This window comes from Dermacentor silvarum, chromosome 3 (assembly GCF_013339745.2).
Source record: "Dermacentor silvarum isolate Dsil-2018 chromosome 3, BIME_Dsil_1.4, whole genome shotgun sequence".
Classification (NCBI taxonomy): Eukaryota; Metazoa; Arthropoda; class Arachnida; order Ixodida; family Ixodidae; genus Dermacentor; species Dermacentor silvarum.
Window position 1 is genome coordinate 162,173,753 of NC_051156.1, and position 22,009 is coordinate 162,195,761.

General features: G+C 46.4%; 1 long non-coding RNA gene across 1 annotated transcript; it reads right to left on the reverse strand.

Moving 5' to 3' along the window:
- Positions 1-6,545: 6,545 nt before the first annotated feature.
- Positions 6,546-16,133, reverse strand: LOC125944049 (uncharacterized). The gene is made up of 3 exons (XR_007466083.1): positions 16,040-16,133; positions 14,533-14,593; positions 6,546-6,760 (listed from the first exon to the last, which is right to left on the reverse strand). It is a non-coding gene; the product is annotated as an uncharacterized LOC125944049 (long non-coding RNA).
- Between the last annotated feature and the right edge of the window lie 5,876 nt (positions 16,134-22,009).

Consider the following 22,009-nt stretch of genomic DNA (forward strand, 5'->3'; position numbering starts at 1 on the left):
CGCTATGATGCTCACCGTAGAACCATAACCTATGAAGTCGGCGACCTAGTGTGGGTTTGGACACCCATACGGAAACGAGGCCTCTCCGAGAAGCTGTTAAGGCGATACTTCGGCCCATATCGAGTATTGCGGCGACTCAGTGATGTCACCTACGAGGTCGTCCCTGATAGTCCCAACTGTACGCGGCGCCGCCCGCACCCCCCTGAACTTGTGCATGTTGTGCGCATGAAGCCGTATGTGAGCGAATGACTATGCGAGGGACCCTCACTTCCGCAAGTGACGTTTCCGGTCTAGCATCGGGGCGATGCTCTTTTAGGGAGGGACAAATGACACGCGTGCTCTCCAGGCAGACGACGACGACGATGGGGGCATTAGCGGACTCCGTCTAGTGGGTCAGTGGGATTCTTAGAGGAAGAAGACGTGTCTCTGTTCTGTTTTGTTGGAACAGGCCGTTCTGTGCTGTTCTTGAAGAACGTCTCCCTGTCTTCTGTTCGCGTTGTACCGCGATAATATCAACCCCGAACACGATCACATCGTCGCAGCGCGCCACACGCTGTATGTGCGAGTGAAATGTTGTGAGGCTCAGCCGACGATCGCAACCCAATGTCGTGCGCGCGAGAGAGGATGGGTGCGTAGCGCGTGGTAAGGGGGAAGTGAGAAAGGGTGGTGGGCGTTCTTCACCGGGGCCGGCTGCTTAAGGCGCTGCCGCGCATGCGCCGTATCTTGAAAGCGCTCTGCGATGTGGGCAAAGTGCGCGCCCGCGCGTGCCTCATCTTAAAAACGATCTGCGACGTTGACAATGTGCGCCTAGTGCCGGTAGCTTCGTATGCGATGTGCTCTCGACGTTTAGTTCGCGTTGAAGCGAGAGACAGCCCTAAGGTCAATTGGCTCGCTGCTGCTGCCGCACTTGCTTACTCCTGCGTTTTGGCAGCGAGTTTCCAACGGTCATTGAGCAGATATTTCCATGGTTATCTGTGCGCGCGTGACACCGTGCTCTCTAATTTTGTTGGTAAGCGAATGTTCACAAGTTTATACGGCACATAAAACTACTATCCTTACTTCATGCAGCTGTCTACTAATTTGCTATCGCAATCGTTAATTAGCCTTTCGTGCAAAACTGCGACTTTTCAACAGCGAAGCTATTCTAGCTAACCGTAAGAAGTGGCGCCTGCTGCCGCAAAGCCTCGCCGATCTATGACGTCACTGCGGTGCCTAGCAACCACCTCGCGGAGAGGCGTAGGCCTCACCTCCTCTCCGTGCCATACACATGTTGCCTTGACATGGTACGTTAAGGAGAGGGAAGGAGAGCATGGGCGTGGCGCGCGCAATGCTCGGTAGAGGGAGAGAGAGGGATTCTGGTTGTGAAGAGGGAAATAGAAAATGATAACGAGATAGATGGAGACAGCGCCCGCGAACGCCTCCCGCGTTCCCCGCGGAACGCGGGCGGCTTCGGCAGTAGCTTGGCAGTTTTCAACCAGCCACGCCCCGGCAAGTGTGGAGGCGCAGCTTGGCCGTGACGTCACCGGGGAGAGAAAGCTCGGAGCCGCCGCGACGGCGGCACAACTCTCGTTGACTCTGTGGTGAGTACATGTAGCCAAAAAAAGATCTAGACACCAAAGAAGATCGGGACACCCGAACACGAAGCCGCTGATCTTGACGCGCGCCATGCGGCCTAGCGAGAATCTGCGCATCGGCGGCGAGCCCATTCAGAATACCGTGCCTAGCAGCGTTTAGCATTTCCTCGCAAAACTTAGCCAAACCTAGTAAAACCTAGAAGCAGCTAGGTCGATTACCAGCTCCGCTGTTTACTCCAGCCTTGCGGCACTACTGCAAGCTGCCCACTTTTTTTGGTAAAAACGCGTCCAGCATAACGCTCATAAAGAAGTCATTAGTTTTTTGTTTTGCATGAGCCAAGCCAGCAACAGGAAACACGCCATGAGAAGCCCGGACGACAAAGTAAATTGGCAGCTGACGACAGCCATCATCGTCTTATGGTTGACTGGAGATGTTTATTCTAAAGTCCAGCCTAATATCAGTCTTGGGCAAAATGTCGTCACTCACGACTTTCAGCCACTTCGTGCCCTGTTCTTTCTGTATTTTTCTTTTCTCACCTAACAAAGCCTAACTAGGCACCAGAAACAGATATCGCAGTTCTGCACGTTGTTTATGTGCAGAGCTGCGAACAACAAAATTTGTGTGTTTACACATTTTGCGCATTCAGTACAATGCTTAGGATGTGTTCGCAAAAGTCCTACTCACAAGCTAGTGACATATGTGAGCCCGGTGCGCACTACAATATAGTTTGCCCGATTTAGATTTCTAACAGGTGTCCGTCATATATATGTGATATCGTTATTTTATAGCACTTATACAGAATTAAAAACATGGTACTCAAGTTTTTCCTAATTTGTTGTTAAACATTTCTAGTAAAAAATACTGCCATGAAGAAAAAATCTGCTTGTTGCAGTAACAAGATGCCAACAGTTTTCTTTTCGATGCTAGCAAATCTAATGCAAATTTAGTGCCCTGAATGCCCATGAAAATGATTTCCCCACCTTCGTGTAATTACGTAGGAACTCGCTAGCTAGCTCAAGCTTACAAAGGTTGTCAAAAAATTAAAAACCAATGTTGCCGACATTGGTGTGGCAATACATATGACTGGACAATATTCTCGGGCGTACAGCGGCAGCCGCGCGACACTCAGGAGCAGGTGCCATTTACTGGACAATCTGTAGTGTTCCTTGCGGTTCCACAGTCGACGTTTTTAATGTAGTGGACAGGGAGGGCAAATATTACCGTCCGCGTTGTGTAGCGGCACCAATGATGGAATGTGAGTGGCAACGGTGGGCAGTTGTAGGAGTCTTCATATAATGGTACTGGCAATTTTATTATAGTGCTGGTACCACTGGGCTATTCTAGGGTCATCGATTGCCACCGAAACACCAATATTGGCCTGAAGTTCTGTGCGGCCTGGGTAGCGACACAATACAGGTGTATGCATAAAGAATGGCCACGCATGTAAAGCAACATTAAGGAATTCTGTATCTGTGGCACCCTCCCTCACCCCTTAAGTAGGATACAACATTCTGGATGACTTTCCCAGAATGGGCACGCCTACTAGTGGGACATACCGAATGGCTAAATAAAAGAAAGTAAATTAAATCAAAGAATCTCTCAAATATGAATTCCCTTTCAAATAACAATCTGGGTACTTTTATTCAGCGCACGTATCACCTTTGCATCTATGACCACAAATATATTCACCGAAATGGCGACCACAACAGCAGCGAGGAGCTAGCAATTCGATGCAAGGCAGCTACGCCAAAGCCGGGAAAGCTACTTTAATAGTTTTAGGGTTGTGGAAATAGTTATCTTGAGACCGAATCGAATACATTTCCAGCAGTGCCAGAAGTGAATCGAATCAAATATAGAATGCTTTTCGAATATTTTCCGAATAATGAACAGCCGTTATCAAAATCTTATAAAATTATGTTCACATCCGAGTATTGTTAAAGTTAGCATGTTTCTGCACGAACACAGTACATCAAACGCTGTGAAGCTTTGTTTATTAACGCACAAATGGAGCATTAGGGCCGAAGGAGTATCTACTTGGAATGCACAGGGCTCTTAATTCAGGAACTGTTAAATGATCGCTGTATACAGCCTGCAAAGTATGGCTACAGAAGTGGCGTAGCCTCATGAGCTACGCAACTTATCGTGTTTTATATCTATACACGCCGAAGGGGATGAAAATTAAACGTACTTTCTGACGCGAAAACCTAAAACGGCCTATTGAGCGAAAAAGTCGTCTCGAGCAGCGAAACAGCACCTATATTCCCATTGGCTGCGACACCCCGTCAGGTGCGCGCCTCGACGAAGCAGAGCGGGTGAAAGGGAATGAACTGCTGGCGCGCTTCTGCGCCAGGTGTTCTCAAAACCCTTGTTCTCAAAACTCTACGTTATCCGCGCGTTCCTTGTGAGCGTAAGCTCTCCCCGGTGTTCCAACTTCGCTCCGATAATCGCTATAAAGAAATTAATGTTTAAAAACGCAGGATTCGAAAAGACGAACGTTGGTGGTAGTGAGCTTTGAAACTACGACGCCACGCTCAGTAGCCAACTGTCTTAACCACAGGGCTAAACCAGCGCTTCCTAGGTAGGAGGCCTCTAAGCGCACGGCTCAGCGCCAACCGCCGCGCGCCGCCGAACGCTGTATGTGCGAGTGAAAGGGCGCGAGGGACGCGCTCTTTCACGGGGAGTGAACCCATCGCGGAGAACAAACGCGCGTTCTGCGCCGTGCTTCCTTAAGGGCTGCAGAAGTAGGCGTCTCTTTCCTGCTTTAAAATCACCATATATGTAGAGCAAACGCGCCTTCTTCCGACGCGCGAAAGGCGGTGGGGGGGGGGGGGAAGGAAGGTGACGTTTAGTTGCGGCACCAAGTACCTATTTATATCAGAGGCTCCGGCAACAGTCAGCAACGCCACACGCATTTTGTGCGAACGCGGGCAAAACGCCGACGGCGTCGACATTAGTTCTGCGTGTTGCCGGTGCTGCTGCATGTCCAAGTTTACACAGCTGATAAACGCCGACGGCGTCGACATTAGTTCTGCGTGTTGCCGGTGCTGCTGCATGTCCAAGTTTACACAGCTGATAAAGCTACTATCATTACTCCGTATAGCTCTCTACAAATTTGCTATCTTAGGTCACCGTTCTACTTCGACCACAATTTCCATTGCCAAGCCGCAGTGACGAAGGCGGCGATGTCAAAGTCACCGTGGCTTACTCGGGTGCGTCTCCATTATATTCTATCTTGGTCCTTCAAGGTAGCATGACATCTTGGATCTAACTACAACGGCCTTGTGCTATCTAGGAGGCGTTGGCCCCGCGTATGAAGGCGCTCGATTGCCAGCGAGGAGTTCATAACTCTAAGGACCGCCCAGCGGCGTTCGATTGGATATTCAGGACGTATAAGAAGGGCTTAGGTGTGTTCGCATTTTTCTCCAATTTTGGGTATAATTAGCCACAGTTGACGCTTCCAAATATTCGAAAAGCATTCGAAAAATATTCGCAGTTACGAATAGTGACTACTTCAATCCAATACCGAATCGAATAGAAATCGAATAGCACCCTATTGGATTCGTTATTCGGAAGTGTCATATATTCGCAGACCCCTAAATATTTTATTGAAACATATTCTTGCCCGGGGATTGCGGCGAAGCGTACGAGATCGCTGGACACCATAAACACGTTTGACATGAATTCGCAACAGCTTGTCGGGTGAGCAGTAGATTAAATGCCGCCTATTGGAGAGACTATTCTTCTCACGGGCGTTGCCACCTACTCTATTTTTGACGTGCGCTTGCTTTATGTCTCCTCTAGTCTTTCCTTCTGTCATTCCCTATTACATTTCCCGTAATGTATGGTAGCAAGTCAGAATCTGTCCGAGTAAGCTTTCGAGTAAGCAGTACGTGTTGTCCGCCTTTCCCATCACATTTACCCCTCTTTCTTTCTATCGGGTGGATGTGAACAAAAGTAACCTTTCCAATGCACGCCGTTCACAAGGACATCGTAAAAACGTTTTACCAAATAAAGGCTCACGGCATAGGTGAACATTTTTCTTCTCGGAATATTGATTTCCACATGGTACCGGCCACTGCGTCTATACAAAAATTGGAGGACGCTTACTGCTAATGTGCTAAGGTGCATCGCATTTTTCTTTATGAGTAGGCTTCACTGCAACACAGAACGTGGGAAAGCGAGCTTACAAAGACCAAGCTTACACCGATCCCTTAAAGTCGGCTTGACTTTTAAACAGAAATGCATTGCTGGGAAGACGTTTTTCTAGGGGCAATATAAGTCGTCTTATACTAAAATGTAAAGGCCCTATGACCTTTTTTTATTAGTCTATTAATTGTTTGTTATTGCCCCGACGCGCGTGCGTGTCCAAAACGCGTTAGGCAGGCTAAGTCCCAATTTTACCTGCCGAGGATGCGAGCGCCATCTGGATAAGAGTTTTCGCAAGTAGCCTACACGAGCGCGCCGCTGTTGGTATGGTAGAAATTCTGGCAAAGGGGGTTTGTGTTTGGGTTTCTTCGTAACAGAATTATGTTTTCTCGTACATTCAAATAACAGTGCGACGCCACCTTGCCTTTAGGTTGTGGTTAAGTCGTACATTACCATTTTTCTGACCGGATTTCACTGTGAGAAATTCAATTTTTCTTCACTCACACCTTACACCACGCGGAGGGCCTGCACGGTCGGGGTGGTTCGGGATGATTTCTCCTGCACTAACACCTTGCGCCGCGTGCAGGCCCTGCGCGGTCGGGGTGGTTCGGGGTGATTTTCTCCGCCACTGAAGCCGACATCCAGGCCAACGCCGATGCCAGAATTTCTGCGACACGGGCCTCTTAACGCTATCGCGCTAACATTATTGAAACGAAGTGGGTAAACAAAGAACAGAGCCATTCTGCCGTACTTGAACACCTACCGAGGATTACGGTAACGATGGCCACAATGAAATTTTCGGAAAGCATATTGAGATGATTGTGTTCTTTACATCACAGCCAGAGCTTTATTTGAACCAAACTGTTGCGGCGTAGAAAAATCACGCATCTTCCGTTATGTTTTGCATCTTTTCTGTCGTGTTACCCGCAGCATAGTCATCGTAGTCCTGTTTGTCGAAGCACACACCGTTATCTTGATTATCCGTGTAAAAACATGAGCAACCGCCTACAGAACACGTGAAATTGTTGAATTGGCCACACTGAAAAAAAGATCGACATTAAATTATTTCAGACAAATGCACCAGCGTAACCAATTCTGCAAGGTTTCATGTATGGTAGTACTCGTTCACCGGCACAAATAAGGTAAGCGTATGGTTTTCAAATATACCCTGACCTTCCCTTTGCTCCAGAGCTGGATTTAGCTTCTGCGAAAATGGTGAATGATGGCAGGTTCTGGCTTCATGAATTATAATGGCGTGAGAACGCAGGAGGACTCACGTTACGCACAGCACCGTAAATCTACGCTACTTTGGAGATCTTGGTTCTGGTGCTCTGCCGTGTTCTCCTCCTTGGTTAGATAGTGGGCAGTACAGAGCGAGTTGCACAGCCATAAAATAACGCGGAGAGAGCACAGTTAATATGCAGGATTCATCTGTGAACTTTTCTTCAGTAAAATTAAGAAAAGTTTGTTAAATTACATTTAGTTTGAGCCTAAAAATGTAATCTACCTTTTCAAATAATATAATGAGGCAAATTTGGACACGTTGTGGCAAGAGTACGAGTAATATGTGCGAGTGTAATGTAATACTAGGATTTCACATTCTCTGGCGTATTGAAAGTTTAAGTTCAGCAGCAGTTATGCATTTACAATTTTACACTGCTCACCTACTACTAGGTGAGTAGTGCAACACCTACTACTACCAGTAAATTATGCATGCAAGTATGCATGCATAAGCGTATTACGAATTGGCAGAATTTAGGCTGCCATCCTTGTAGAACTCTAACGTCCACAACGGGAAGAGAGAGAGGGAGGGGGAGAATTACATTATTTCCAGTGCGCGTGCGAAATGAAGTGTGCGTACGTAAATTGCAGCCTTTGTGCAAACAATAATTGAGTAATTCCTGAATGACCGTTACAGCTAGCTGTTATCCGCGACGTTTGCAGATGTCCCTATAGAACTCTATTTCACAGCGTGTTCATACTTTGCGAAAATAGCGGGCGTGCAATCTGCAATCCGTGGCGAAACGTTAACGTTTGTAGATTAATTACCAATTTTGCAAATAATTATTGAGATGCCGTTTTCTCCCCAAATTTGTTGGTTACGTGAGATGCCTGTGGTGTACTCAATGATCTAATAGACTTGCCTTGGTTATGTTTCCTCGATATAGAGACTGTTACGGGGGCTGTGTATGCAAAGTTCAAAGGTGTCGTTCAACAACAGCATATATAATTTAGCCTGGCTTCGTAGAAGAACTATGAGACACCAAGATAAATTTAGGAGGAAATGAGCGGACGTTACGGCTGATGTGTGTGCAAAGTGAAAAGTGCCTGGGTGAAGTACAGCCACCGCTAAAATTTTCTTAAGTAAAAGTAAGAACACATGGGCGCGTTGGTGTGGAAACATGATGAAACTGCTCATAAAACGAACACAATGAAATGAAGCAAAAAGCAACTGAGTGCTCTAACGTGTTAAGGCAGGCAACAGTGATAACGAGTGAGTCATATGCGGGCAACGTATGTGTGTGGTTTTAATGCCAAGCTACTAAAACTTGCGATGCAAGTAATTGACAGAAACAGCTTCGCTGGAAACTAGGCGGTTAAATTGCAAGGTAGCACACGCCTACTGCCCTCTTTTGTGGCTCCTGGGAAAAGCAGGCTTCCTCTCGGGCTCCAGTTCTGCCTCCCCCCATCCCTCCTCCACTGACAAAATAGAAACTATCCATCTCTGTGGCGCACGGTTGTTTTTGCTGCTACCGAGTGGCGTGGGTTGTACACTTTCTTTCGCATTTATCTCCACGGCAATCACACAATTTTCGAGGCTCAAACAAAACATCGTCTGTATGTTCACTCGCGCAAGTGTTGGTAACGTACACATCGACTCAGCGATGGGTGCCACACTGCTTACTCGTGTCGAAAGGATTCCTACCGTAATGAGGCTCGATGATGATGGCGACGCACCTCGAAGGTGTGCCACTCGGGAACGCGGTTGTCCCAGTCTCTCGACGGCGACAGGGCTCTTCGCGGTACCCTATACGGTGGCCGCCGTATCTACACTACGCTGCAGACGCAGCCAAGTGCCACTGTATTGCGTATAGCGCAACGAATGTGTGCAATGTGTACTTCTGGCATCGAGGCCCCTGATGTGCAAGGCAGGGTGGGAGTGTGCGCTCGCGCTTGGGTGCTCCTCTCTGGTCGTGCTAGATCATGCTGATCGGCTTTGCCCTGCATGGATAGTAGCCGCATCCATATCCATGTTGAAGCGCTATCAATATCTCCCTACGAAGCAATGCCGACCAAGGCGCCTACCCAGGTACCAGGCCGAGTTGGCACGCGACATTTGCAGATGTTAACCGCAGTTCTTCGCGAGGCAAGGCAGGCCTAGCGGGCGAGGCATACGTGTGGTCTAAAGCTTAAGCTTCGCGTGGTTTGAGAGTATTTTATCGTTGAAAACTAATCGAAATTAGCGAGACCCGATGGGTACGACATCGATGGGTACGACAAGCCGTACGGCCATAGTTTCATTCCGGCGTTGGTGAGAACTGTATCATTGTCACCGATACTTTAAACGCAAATCTTTTTTCTGACTTCCACTTGCATAGTTAAGAGGAAGCTTTAGCTTGGGCCCAACTCCGATGCCGAGTATTCAAGTACATGTAACACGAAGAACTGATTCTGTTAGAAGACATCCTTAGCGATTTGAATAGAATTAGTTGCATTTGAGACAGAAACGTAAATTCAAGTGACTCACGGAAGCAAAATTTTCACTTAGGGCTGTGAAGTTCTCACAAGCGTGTTTTTTTAAAAGTTGGTCAGCTTAAAAAAAAGCGCCAGGACGAAGTTTACAGATCCGTTACTCTGCAGCAAGAATAGGCTGTTCACTAAGCTGCGTCCGTTAAAAAGCTAAGCGGGCAAATTGAATATGTAAGTTTACAGCTTACGAGCATTTCTCGCAATGTTGACAAGGGTGTTGCAAAAGTAGTGCCGGTATATTAATGGTATGTTTGAAAGCCGTGTATAATCATCAGTTTTGGCCAGTTTATACGTACTATTAGATGCATTTTACAGAACTGTGGCATTTTTTTTAATTGTTGAGTTACAGAGTTGTAAACTACAAAGGTTCGTTTTCGCTCACGTTTTCTTTTTATGTTGCGACCATCAACGATCTTATAAAAAAAGTCGATAACCTCCCAGGGAAAAAAAATTTGCTCGAAGCAGTCACTAAATTTTTACTTTTGTAAAATGTAACTAACATTCTTCAAGTAACGGCATCGGTCGATAGCAGCCGCTTATGTGAATCTTGCATATGACGTCATATGCAAGTCGCCGGCGGCAGCTTTGAAACTGGTGAGGAGAAGGCCTGTGCTAGAAGAGAAGGTGGTTGTGAAAGTTGGAAATAGGAGCTCCACTTGTGAAATCCACGCGCCACGCACGACTGCAAAAGTTCGTCTGAGATGTTCACAGCAGGGTATGTTAACCGTGGTATGTGTTTTCTTATCAAGCCGAAACGCTGGTTCAGGGCCTGTTCAAAAAGCTTTTCAAAAGGCAAATAATTCGTGAGGCTGATCAAGCACACTTGAATTAGTTGCCCTTGTTGTTACAACCCAGCCCACCTGATTTAGTTATTAGAAAGAGCAAGAAAACGACATGTGTATGCCTCACTTTATGAATACTAGCTTCTCCAGGCCAAATTATTTGTCGAAACTTTGGCGAACGTAAGATTTCGTTGCGAAACGCGGACGCCCTCCCATCCCCTGCCCCCTTTAAAATTTATTAGAACACAATAAATATAACACGAACAGTTGCTTGATTTTTACACTAAACTTGTATGCACCTAGGGTAGCTATGAGAGTGATACAGAATACTATGTAAGAGAAATTTATGAAGCGGAATGGGTCTACTTAAATACTGTCTATATCCGATGTATTCAGCCCCATTAAGCCAATGCTTCTACAAAAATATCCACTACGCTAGTTGTTTTAGATGCGAAGCAGCTTATGGTCGGGGCTATGTCACTCCTTCCATCCCTCCGCCGTGCGGCGTCCACACCCGCACTGCGCATGCGCATCCTCCTCCCCCTCCTCTCCTTGTCTCATCTCCTCTCCTTTCGGCATTCCTCCTCTCCTCTTCGACGCTCCTTTCCTCTCCGGATTGCGCAACGAATGGCAACACCTGCGGCTCCGCACGCGATAATGCGAAGCAGCTTAGGTTAGAGGCGCGACGGTAGGCGCTGCATACTCCGCTGGGGGGCGCCACAACGCGCAGAACTGTTGTCGACGCCGTCGGCGTTTTATCCGTGTTCGCACCGAACGCGCGTGGCCTTGGTGACTGTTGCCGGTGCTTCTGGGGGCGGCTCGGAGGGTTTCGACGAGATCAACTATTACTCGTCGAGCAGCGTCGGAAATCTTACCTATACGCAACGCCGCGACTAGTGCCACGGACAGCGCCAGCGTCAACGCCAGTGTCAGCGCCGTGGTCGACCCCATGGCTGCTTCGCATACTACTCAGGGTTCCCCTATGCGAAGATGGTGTAATCTTTTTAAAGTGCGGATAAGTCCCATTGCGAGTCCCATGATAGACAAAATGTGTTCTTGCACTTAAACACGCCAACTCTAAAACGAGGCTCTCATGCAACTTCTCATACTTCTTTGGCTAGTATTTTTGGGGGATCCACATCACAATAAAAGACTTCGTTCTTAATAGCATGGAAGCCTGATTGCTGCTGTGCTTAATTGCGGCGAAAAATTTTCCATGTGGTATTCAAGGAACTAGCCCTTTCCAGGCGGCTCTACCTAAGCATACTTTGATTGGCTCACTACTGGGAAGTAGACCGCTTGGAAAAGCTGAAGAGAATTCCAATTTGCCATGAGAAAGAAAGCATGGTTTTAACCCACAGCTGACCTGACCATCTATAATTCTCGTTTTATTTGTAATAAAGTGCCATGTTTTCTTCTATAAGACAAGCACTTTTAATTTTATTGCCATATAGAAATTATTTGGCCATTCCAGGCACATTTCTGCCGTTGCCGTGGCCGTGCGGTTCCGCATAAAGTCCAAGGGCGATAGAATCGGCGCCGCTCGCCGTATGCTGTATGTCCGAGTGAAAGCGCGCGAGGGTGATCCGGCGAACGCGGCTTATTCTCGCGCACCCAAGAGAGGCAAGCGGGGAGGAAGTGCGCCGTCTTCCGTCGCACGCAAGACTCCGGGTGGACTGTGCTGTAGGGAGGCGCCGGGGCGCGTTCTGCTCCGGGCAACCGAATGGGCAGCGTGCGCCCATTGGTCGGCAAGGCTCCGCAAGACTCCACGGGGAGGATGGGGAGGAGATGGGCAGGCTCTACTGCGGCCGGCCCGGGAAGTGGCGCGCGCCCGCGCGTCAGCGCCGCTGGCCGCTGTATCTCTGTATCTTGAAAGCCATCTGCGACGGGGACAGGCCCACCTTGCGCTGTGTTTTGCGGCCTGAGTTCGCGTTCATGCTAGCGGCAGCTAGAGGGTTAATGCGCTCGCTGCGGCAGGCTGCGCTTCCTCACTCCAGCGTTTTCACAGAAAGCTTCCGCAGCAATCGAGTCAGAAGTGCTCATGTTTGCTTCTGCGCGCGTGACACCATGCTTGCTAATTTAGTCCATGTACCTATGTTTAGAAGTTTATATGGCCGACTAGCTACTATCCTTACTTCGTATAGCTGTCGAATAACTTGCTATTGCTTCGCCTTTCCGGCGAAACTGCGACATTTTTATAGCGAAAGCTGTATATGGCCAGGCGAAACCAACCGTTCGTCCCATGTTTTGCGAAACGTCTCCATTGGCTGCGGCATCCGTGACGTCGTTCTCTACGTCGCAGCCCAGCACACGCGCCATTGGCAGCGCCGTTAGTGACGTCGTTAGCCTCTCTCCGCGGCGGGCTGAGCCAGGAGAGAAAAAAAAATTGCTGCTGGTTAGCTCAGCTAACCCTGTATATGCAAAATGAAGGCTTGGTTTAGCCTCGTTAAGTCTTAGTTTCACTTGGTTAGCCTTTGATTTAGCTGTAATTATTATACTTAGGTATACACTAATCGATATAAGCCAGATATAAATTATAAGCCTACAAGTCCAAGCATTTTGCGAGCCGAACGGCTAGCTCTTGCTCAGTCTCCAACGCTAGCTTCGCGCGCTTGGCATTCCGGACCCTCTCCAGTGAAGCAGTTCGCCGGGCGAAAGACACATGTCAGACGCCACTTGCGGCATGGTCAGATGCCGGTAAGACGCCGCAGGGTAGTCAGACGATAGAGCAAGAAACGCTTCCACCCAGCTGCGGCGCCCGCTGCGGCGTTTGCCAGGCAACGGCTCATCTCGCGGTGCTGCCACCGGCCACAGCGAAAAGGCGAGAATGCGGCCAGTGTAGCTTTCGCTACATAAGACGAAAGCTTTCACTAGGCCGCGTCGCACCCAAGCGCGTGCGCCAAAGTTAGCGCCGTTAGTGTCGTCGTTAGCGAACGCGTTCCCGCCATTGCCCCGATGACGCTGCTTTGCCCGCAACGCCGTCTCCTCGGCTCGACGTTGTCGCATGCGTTCGATATCTCGAGTTAGCTCGGCGTCGTGGTTAGCAGCATCCGCCCACCATTGGCGCTTGCGTTTCATTTCGCGATTTCAACGTGGAGGTTTCGTCGCAGCCGAAGCCAAAGTGCCACTCGAGAAGCTCCCGCCGAAAGCGGGCGTTTGCCCCGGTGAACGCGTTCCCGCCATTTCCACGTTGACGCTGCTTTGCCCGCAACGACGTCTCCTCGGCTCGACGTTGTCGCATGCGTTCGATGTCTCGAGTTAGCTCGGCGTCGTGGTTAGCAGCATCCGCCCGCCATTGGCGCTTGCGTTCCACTAGAAACACTAACATGTAACCAATAATTGAGAAACGCTTCAATGCAGAGTCGGCATTAACCCACTGGGGCCGCACGTTTCAGCGTCGGTGATTAAACCAACTGTACGGAGTGCTTGGGCTGTGATTTTATAATCTCATTTTTACAGCCATGAAACGTGTCAGCTGCCTTAGCTTGGGCAAAAATGTTCATGCCGGGAAGGACGACGCTACATGCATTTTATAAGAATTGTCATGATCATCTAGCACAAAGAGGAGATCACCGCCCCTTGCCATAGGGTAATTATTTTTTCCAATATTTTCTTTCAGCAGCCAGGTTTAACGTAATATAGTCTGACCTAGTGTTACGACGTTGACAACGCGCAACATGGATGTAAATCCGCTGAGTAACTGTTTTTTAGGGATGCACATTATTTTCCCACGTACAAGTGGCTTCTTAGTTCCATTGCTCTGTACTGACTAAATTAGGAAAATGTGTTGCCTCAGATGCAGTCACACCACTAGCAATCATTGGTCTCTTCTCGGTAGGACATAGGAATGTACCTTTGTTCCGTAACAATAGCAGTTAGTAATTTTTCTGTCGAAACAAAGATAATGTTAGAGTATACAATTTGACACTTAGCTTTACTGCAGGCACACGTGTAACCGCTAAGGATGATTTCTGTATGTGCGAATGTACGTTAAAGCTGCGTTTCTTTTTCTCATCAATAGTGCCAGGTCAGATGTGGTAGACATTCACAATTACTTGGTTGCTAATTAACCTAACACAGAGGAACGTATCCTTTTGTTGATTTCATCTAACCGAAATGGGATAACATTTAATTATTTAACACTAATACAGAAAGTTTATGTGAAATTATATTCTGCTAGCGTTCTATGAATAGCCCGCAATACCTAGAGCATATTACGCTTCGAAACCATGCACTATGTAAGAGCAAAGTATTTATTAGGTAATCACGAGCTCCTCACCTTTTCTTCATTACACTGCAGAACCTCACGTTGATTTCCCGGTGCTCCAGAGCATATAATGCTAATTGAAATAGAAAATTGATATAAATCATAAGAACGTAATAGTGGGACGCGCATGTAGGAGATTAAGGAGATGAAGCATAGGTTATCTGATATACAAATACTACCAGCTGGGCCCGCGATCTTAGGTTTACAAAGGCAGAGAGAGAAAGGAGGGTCATTTTCACTGTGTCTATTTGAAGTCGTGCTGCTTACGGCGGCGGCTGAGTAGCTATCGAGAGCAGGCGTGAAGAAACTCGATTCCCTCTTTTGCTAATAATCGGAGGTTGCTGCGCCATGCCTTCTCAGACTACGGTCGTGTGTTTGTGCTTGTGCTTGCGTATAAAATCTAGTGCACCCCTGAACTCTATATTGCGAGAACGTTAAGGTATATGATTAGAATACTCACGTTGTTAAGACCGGTTATGCCACTGTCAATTTAGTTATGCCGCTCAGCCTTACCCACCAGGTGTGTCGCAAACATAGGGCATTTCCTTCTGCACGTTTGGTACCACCCCGCTGTGCTACTTGCTAGCCCAACTTCAAATCTCAAAGCTTAAATAAACCTGAACCTACGCCAGCATTCGTCTGGGTAGCGTATAGAAACAACATTAGGGCCTGAATCCACCTTGTAACCATATTTTTAAAGAGCTAAACGTGCTTTAATTATCACGAATGAAGAGCTCATTCTGCTAACAGGCGCTTCGTCTTGTCACCATAAACAGTTGTCCGTGCATTTCAGTAGTGTGATAGACACTTCCTCAATGTGCCTATTAACTTATATGCACACTCCATAACAATTGGGGGCTCTTATGTCTAGGCGTACGATTGCTAGGAAACTGTCGGCAGTGAGATTTAAGTTTCCAAGAAAAGGTTTCGTTGTAAATACTGCCGCCCATATTTATATTATAACCTAACAAAATGGAGGTGATTCTTGCTGTTCCCTTCATAATTGCAAAAAGCACATTTTTTTTATTTAGAGGAATCAACGTCACTTTTTGTATTTTGCATATTTCACAGCCTTTCAAGAGATAGGGCTGGGTCTCGCGTTTTGGATCTCACAGCACAGCCGTAGCTCTTTTTATTCCTAAAAAAAAGGAACTTCAATTTCTGAACACGCCTGTCCTCAAATGCATCCACGGGGCCCACACCCGGCTTTCGATAGGTTTTCTGTGCACAGATGGGAGCCTTGTACGAAGTCAAACGTGACATGAAACAAGGTACCTTGATATCTTCAGAAGTATCTGTACCCTTACAATAGGGCAAATGCACCGACGTAGACCCAGGGACCGCGTTGTATAAATTGAACACGCCGTAACAGGGTAACAGATACACAATGGTCGTGTGCATTCTTTACAAGAAGATTCACTCCCCTGATACAACAATCCAAAAGACGAAAGGCGACAAGACGGCAAAAGTGCCCTGGAGAGTAAGGGACAATATTTTCCCGGAGTTGAATCATACTTACAATGCGTGAAGTATCGCAGCTACAAAAATGACCGATCGCAAAGCCTTGTGGGAATTCATTTTCGAAATCAATGTGTTCACTTCAGTGAGGCCTATGTTGGGAACGAGTAATGTCGACCATTATATAGCCCTGAATAGCAGTGCTTCCAGGTGTTAACAGTGTGACGCTTGCGCTGGTCTTCTGCTTTCAGGGTCGAAGGCCTTTGAACTGGAAACACCAGCCGCTATATCTACGTCACTAACACAACACGCAGGTGCGTCTTCTGACAACTTCTGCGTCTTCTGACGTTCAATTTCCGCCTTCGTCTAGCATGAAAGGGCTTTGAGAAAATAAAGCTACAAAGACGTTATTTTTCCAGAAATCCATAAATGTGCCTCCACTGAATCGTGCACAAGTATTTATATGAACGAATGGCTTCTTTACCCGAGTTGAGTGCACTTTATCTAGAAATACCGGAAGTACATATGTCAAGCATCGCTGAAAATGGTATGTTTCTGAAAACGCAAAAAAAAAGTTTGCGATTTCAATTTATTTGCTTCTCTACACATGTTAAATAAAGAGATCCGAATAAAACGTTCGCGATCGACAGCTTGATATCGGGTGTTTGAACAGTTATGGACAACCGCTGGCAGTGCGACAGTGCTTACGAAAAGCACTATATTATTTTTATTATTTCTTAGAAATATTTTCTAAGCCCGAGAGCATTTCAGAAAGGAGTGGGTATTGCAAACAGTATTGCGCAGAACACACAAGTTTAAGCAAGAAAAAAAAATGAAAGGATCTTGACTTTCTGACTAATGGTATGGTAAAGCTTTATTGTGATGGGGATGGCTCATCGGCCTATTAAGGGTAATAAATTTGAGGAATTGGGACATGAGGACAGGGCGAGTCACCGAGGAATGGTTCACCGCATGGATATACCATGCGGAGAATTCCAGATTCCGCTGCAAAGGCGAACAGCGCTCATAAAAAACGTGAAAAAGCCTGATTTTGCGCACGGTGAAAGAAAATACAAAATAACTCTAGTTTTAAAAGTATACATCGCAATCTTGCAGGAGTATCTCACATATTTTATTATTTACAAAACCGGTCTATCAGATAGACTATGATGGTAATTGCGTCTGACCTTTATATGATTTCTTCTGCCTGACGATGTGCTATCATAAATTAATATGTTCTGTGTGAATCACCTTCACATTCGTTCTATTGTAAGAAAACCTTGTGGCTTTTCCTGCTTTAATGAAAACGTCCACTTTTTATGTAATCTTTTGAACTGATAAATCAGGTGTATTTGCAGCTGATTTTATGAAGCGTCCAGGACACCAACTGTTTTCTTTTTAACCATTCTTTCAGGGCTGGAGGAGTAGCCATCTGTGTCAGACTTCCCTATGGAACAAACATGCTCACTTCATATGTAGGAATGCAACTGACTGTAAGATGTTCGTTTTTAAGGCTGCTGATAAAGTTGCATTAGATGCCTACAGACCACCTTCACAAATATCAGACTGCTTTCTTTTAAACCATGTTTCATGATTACTTGGACATGCGTGAAAGTTATATATATATATATATATATATATATATATATATATATTTCAGTGAAGAAAGCAATCACACGAGCCGGCACAGAAGTAGTTCAGAAAATCAGTGACGCCCGCATGCTTTTTGTTAATATGTTTTCAATAATCCCACTTCATGCATGCGCAATTGTGTACCCCTTTATAGCACCACTGTACATGCCCATCGTTTTGATGACTTTGACATGAGTCATTGCACGTGTTGACATTCATGACGACACTAAATCTGTGCGCGCCTGTGGTCATAGGCTACCCACGGTTTACGAGCGTGTTTTCACAGCCTCGTTGTATTCACTGTTATTTTTCTTCTTTTAATAATGCTACTCTGCTCACGGGCAAGTTTCCATTCATGTGTTCGTTGCATTTCTTTTTTTTACTTTGTATTTTTTTTCCTGTCTCTTTTCACTCTTACGGCAAAAATGTATAAATGGAGCTAAGCATGCTTGCAAACGCACTCTTGATGAAGGCCGGACCCCGGCCGAAACGTCAGTAAAGTCCCGTTATGTTTTGCCTACGTGCGTCTATTTTTTAACTATGTATATATATATAATGCCTTAGCACTTATACGAAACTTTGTTCAAACGAAAGTTTTCCATGGCGACTATCTTTGACGGCAGCAGCGGTTCCTTACCAATGGCGGATAAATAAAACTGCTGCGTCTTCTGATGTTCATTCACTGCCGACGTCCCGGACCGTAACGCTTTACGTAAATATAGATACAATGAAGTTATTTCTTCATAAAAATAAATACATGTGCGTCCACTGAAACGTACAGAAGTGCTTAAATGAACGAAGGTTTTCTTTACCGTGTTCAGTGCACTTTATCTATAAATAAGTATATCTACCAAGCATAGCAAAAACTGAGAACGGGTTTCCGAAAAGTAAAAAAAAAATGAGTAAAGGAAAACTTTGCGATTTCAATTTATTTGCGCGTAGTACACATTTCAAATAAAAAGGTCAGGAGAAACAACTGGCCATCAACTGCTTGATGGGTGCTTGAACCCTTCAGACAATCGCTCTATACGAGCAGCAGTGTACTATGCTTCATTTATTAAAAATATTTTCACAGTAGTGTGCTGAAAATACAAGTTTAACAGAAACAAGAAAAAAATGCAATGTAACTCGACTTCTCTGCTAACGAGCCCGTGAGAAAGCATAATTGAAGATATACAAATAGAAACACAGTACTAAAAAAAATTGCAACAACACAGTTCTTACGCAAATTATGATTGTGCACTCGGTTAACGAGAATACAAAATAATTCTGTTTAATGCGCAGGCGTACATGCCCAGCATGTCAAATCAGCGAGAATGCTGATTGACATGCTGGGCATGTACGAGTGCGAGGCAAGCGAGCGCCAAAGGCGGAAGGCGCCTGGAGGTGAAGAATAGACTGGCCGCGTTCGCGCCCTTTCCGTTACTGCTTCGACGCTGCGGTGTTCGCACCTTTTTTTTTTTATCCAGCGGCCATGGCCGTGCACTTCCGCAGCGTCTCTTCTCTCTCTCTGTGGCACACCGGGCGTTGCACCATCGAGATCAATATAGCGTCCGCGTTCGCGCCCTTTCCGCTTGTGTTTCGACGCCGTGGTGCTCGCTGTGCATGTCCATACGCTTCCGCGTAACCCGCAATTCACGAGGTCAAACGTCACTAACTTTTACAGCAGAGCACTATATGCTTACCCTCCCATATATTTGTCAATGTCCGCGCCTCAAAACTTCCGCGCCCTCTATATGAGGAGGCTAATGAAACCAGTAAGGCATGTGCTGGCCCTGAGAGGAAAGCTAAGAAACCGCCCACAACATAGAGTTTCATACAATAATTACTAGAGGGAACCCTGGCGCTAGTCTCCACGGGAGCTGCAGTCCGGACGGTTCATCCAGCATGGGAATTACGGGAAGTCAATGGTTTTGGCTAAATTTCGTCCTTCTGGCTTCAAACGTCTCTTCGATTTTAGGAATTCGACATCTTCAAAAAAGTACTGTGTAATAAACAATAAACAAACAATATTTAAATCTGGCCCCAGCAGCATTCGAACGCAGGACCTCTAGCAAAGAAGCCTGACATTGAAACCGTTACGACACGGATGATTTTTTTCTTCTTTATGTTACGACACAAGCCCTTTGTCCAGCATGCCCGGATTGTGGCGCCGCTTGTACGTTAGACTCCATGCTCTGGCAGTGCCCCTCATTACAGGTATAGTGCCTAGAATATAGTATATTCTAGGCATACTACAGGGTCCTCAACGCACAACCGAAGAGGAATGGAGCTCCATGCTCAGGAGCTCAGACCTTCCACATCAACTCAGGGCCGTATATCTATAGAGGGCCCGCGACGCGTCGGTGAGGCTCGGCCTGCCCGTCCCTACGTGGGAGCGGCCCGCTGCTCTACCGCCTTGAGCGGTAGCGCTCCTCAGGACCTAAATAAAGTTCTCTGTCTTTCTGTCTGTCTGTCTGTCTGTCTGTCTGTCTGTCTGTTTGTCTGTCTGTTACAACACGGACGCATACATCAACAAGCGGCAAAGAACGCCCTTATGAATTTGTTGCGTGCAAGCCAGCGTCTTCAGACGCTTGGCGCGTTTCAATTTTGACACCTCGACAGGTCGAGCAGCTATTATGAGCGATGTTGCTTGTTCGAAGAGTTGTGCGTCCTCAATAAACGTTCATTTTCGTGTTTACTCGCAGAGTAATCTTTGTGTAGTTCTTTTACAGCTCCGCTGGTAGCCCACATTCACAGAGTGGAACGGCTGCTATTTTTTTACAAGTGCATCACAAACTCGCAGGAGTACCTGACATGTGTTATAATTTACAAAACCGTTCTATGAGATCAGCTTTGACGTCAATTACGTCTGACATTTCTATGATTTCTTCTGCCTGACGAAATGATCTGGTAAAATAACTTCTTTGCGAATCACCTTCACAAATGAACCTTATGGCTTTTCCTGTTTTGTTGAAAACTCCCACTCAACTTTTAATGTCATCTTGTTAACTGAGACATCGGCTGCACTTGAATCTGATTTTAAGAAGTGTCCAGGATACCAACTGTTTTTTAATATGAAAGTTTTACATCTCTACGTTTCAATGTCAAGTTGTGAGGTACAGAAAAATGTAGCGCGGCGGGAAAGGGAAGCAGCTGCGCGAGAGGAACTACTGAGAAAAAGGAAAATGGCAATGCGGCGCAGTAGGAGCGTGGAGGGAAAGCGCGGTGGCGGCGCTGGGACGGAGGAGGAAAATTTCAGTGGCGGCACCCGTCGAACGTTCCGGAAACGGTGGCAGCACGGTCGCTTCGCCGCATGGTCTTAAAGCTTGATTCCACATCGCCAGGGGCGACGACGCAATAGGACCGAGTGGCGGGTGGGCAAGAACAAGAAAAACAACCGAGAATTTCCAAAAACCACACTGCATGCTTCATGCTACATTACAGATCATAAAGTGATTCTTGTGAAGTGTGCATACCGAGCCCCCGTTGAGAGGGCCTGGGGATGGTGTGTGGACATGTCGTTGGGAATGAATGTGGAAGATATGTGCTGTGGTTATTGAAGTGTCTACTGGTTAAAGTTGCATCTCATAGAGTTTGAACAAGAGATGCAAAAAGTTTAACGGAATGTCAATATAAAGTCTGAAAGCAGGACCGACAGAAAGTTCAACAGCACATCAGCGGAGCGCTCATCAGAAAGTTCAACAGCAGATCAACAGAGCGTTCATCAGAATGTTCGACAGCAGATCAGAAGAAAGTTCAACAGAAAGTTCAACAGCAGCTCAGTAGAGCATTCATCAGGAAGTTCAACAGCAAATCAGCAGAACGTTATGTTCAACAACAGATCAGCAGAAATTTCAACACAAAGTGCAACAGCAGATCAGCGGAGCGTTCATCAGAAAGTTCAACAGCAGATCAACAAAGCGTTCATCAGAATGTTCGACAGCAGATCAGGAGAAAGTTCAACAGAAAGTTCAACAGCAGCTCAGTAAAGCATTCATCAGGAAGTTCAACAGCAAATCAGCAGAACGTTATGTTCAACAACAGATCAGCAGAAATTTCAACACAAAGTGCAACAGCAGATCAGCGGAGCGTTCATCAGAAAGTTCAACAGCAGATCAACAGAAATTTTAACAGAACATGCAACAGTAGATCAGCAGAAAGCACAACAGAAAGTTTGACAAGCGATCAACAGAAGCTTCAACTACTATACGCTTTCGTCTTCACATTCTTAGCAAATTCTAAGCATCCCCCGTAATTTTAACCATTCTTTCAGGGCTGGCAGAGTAGCCATCTATGTGAAACATTGCCATGCAAATAACATTCTGTTTGCACATTCAGTTATGACAAGTAACTGTAAGATGTTCGCACATAAGGATGCTGATAACATTGTATCAATTGCCTACAGACACCATCACAA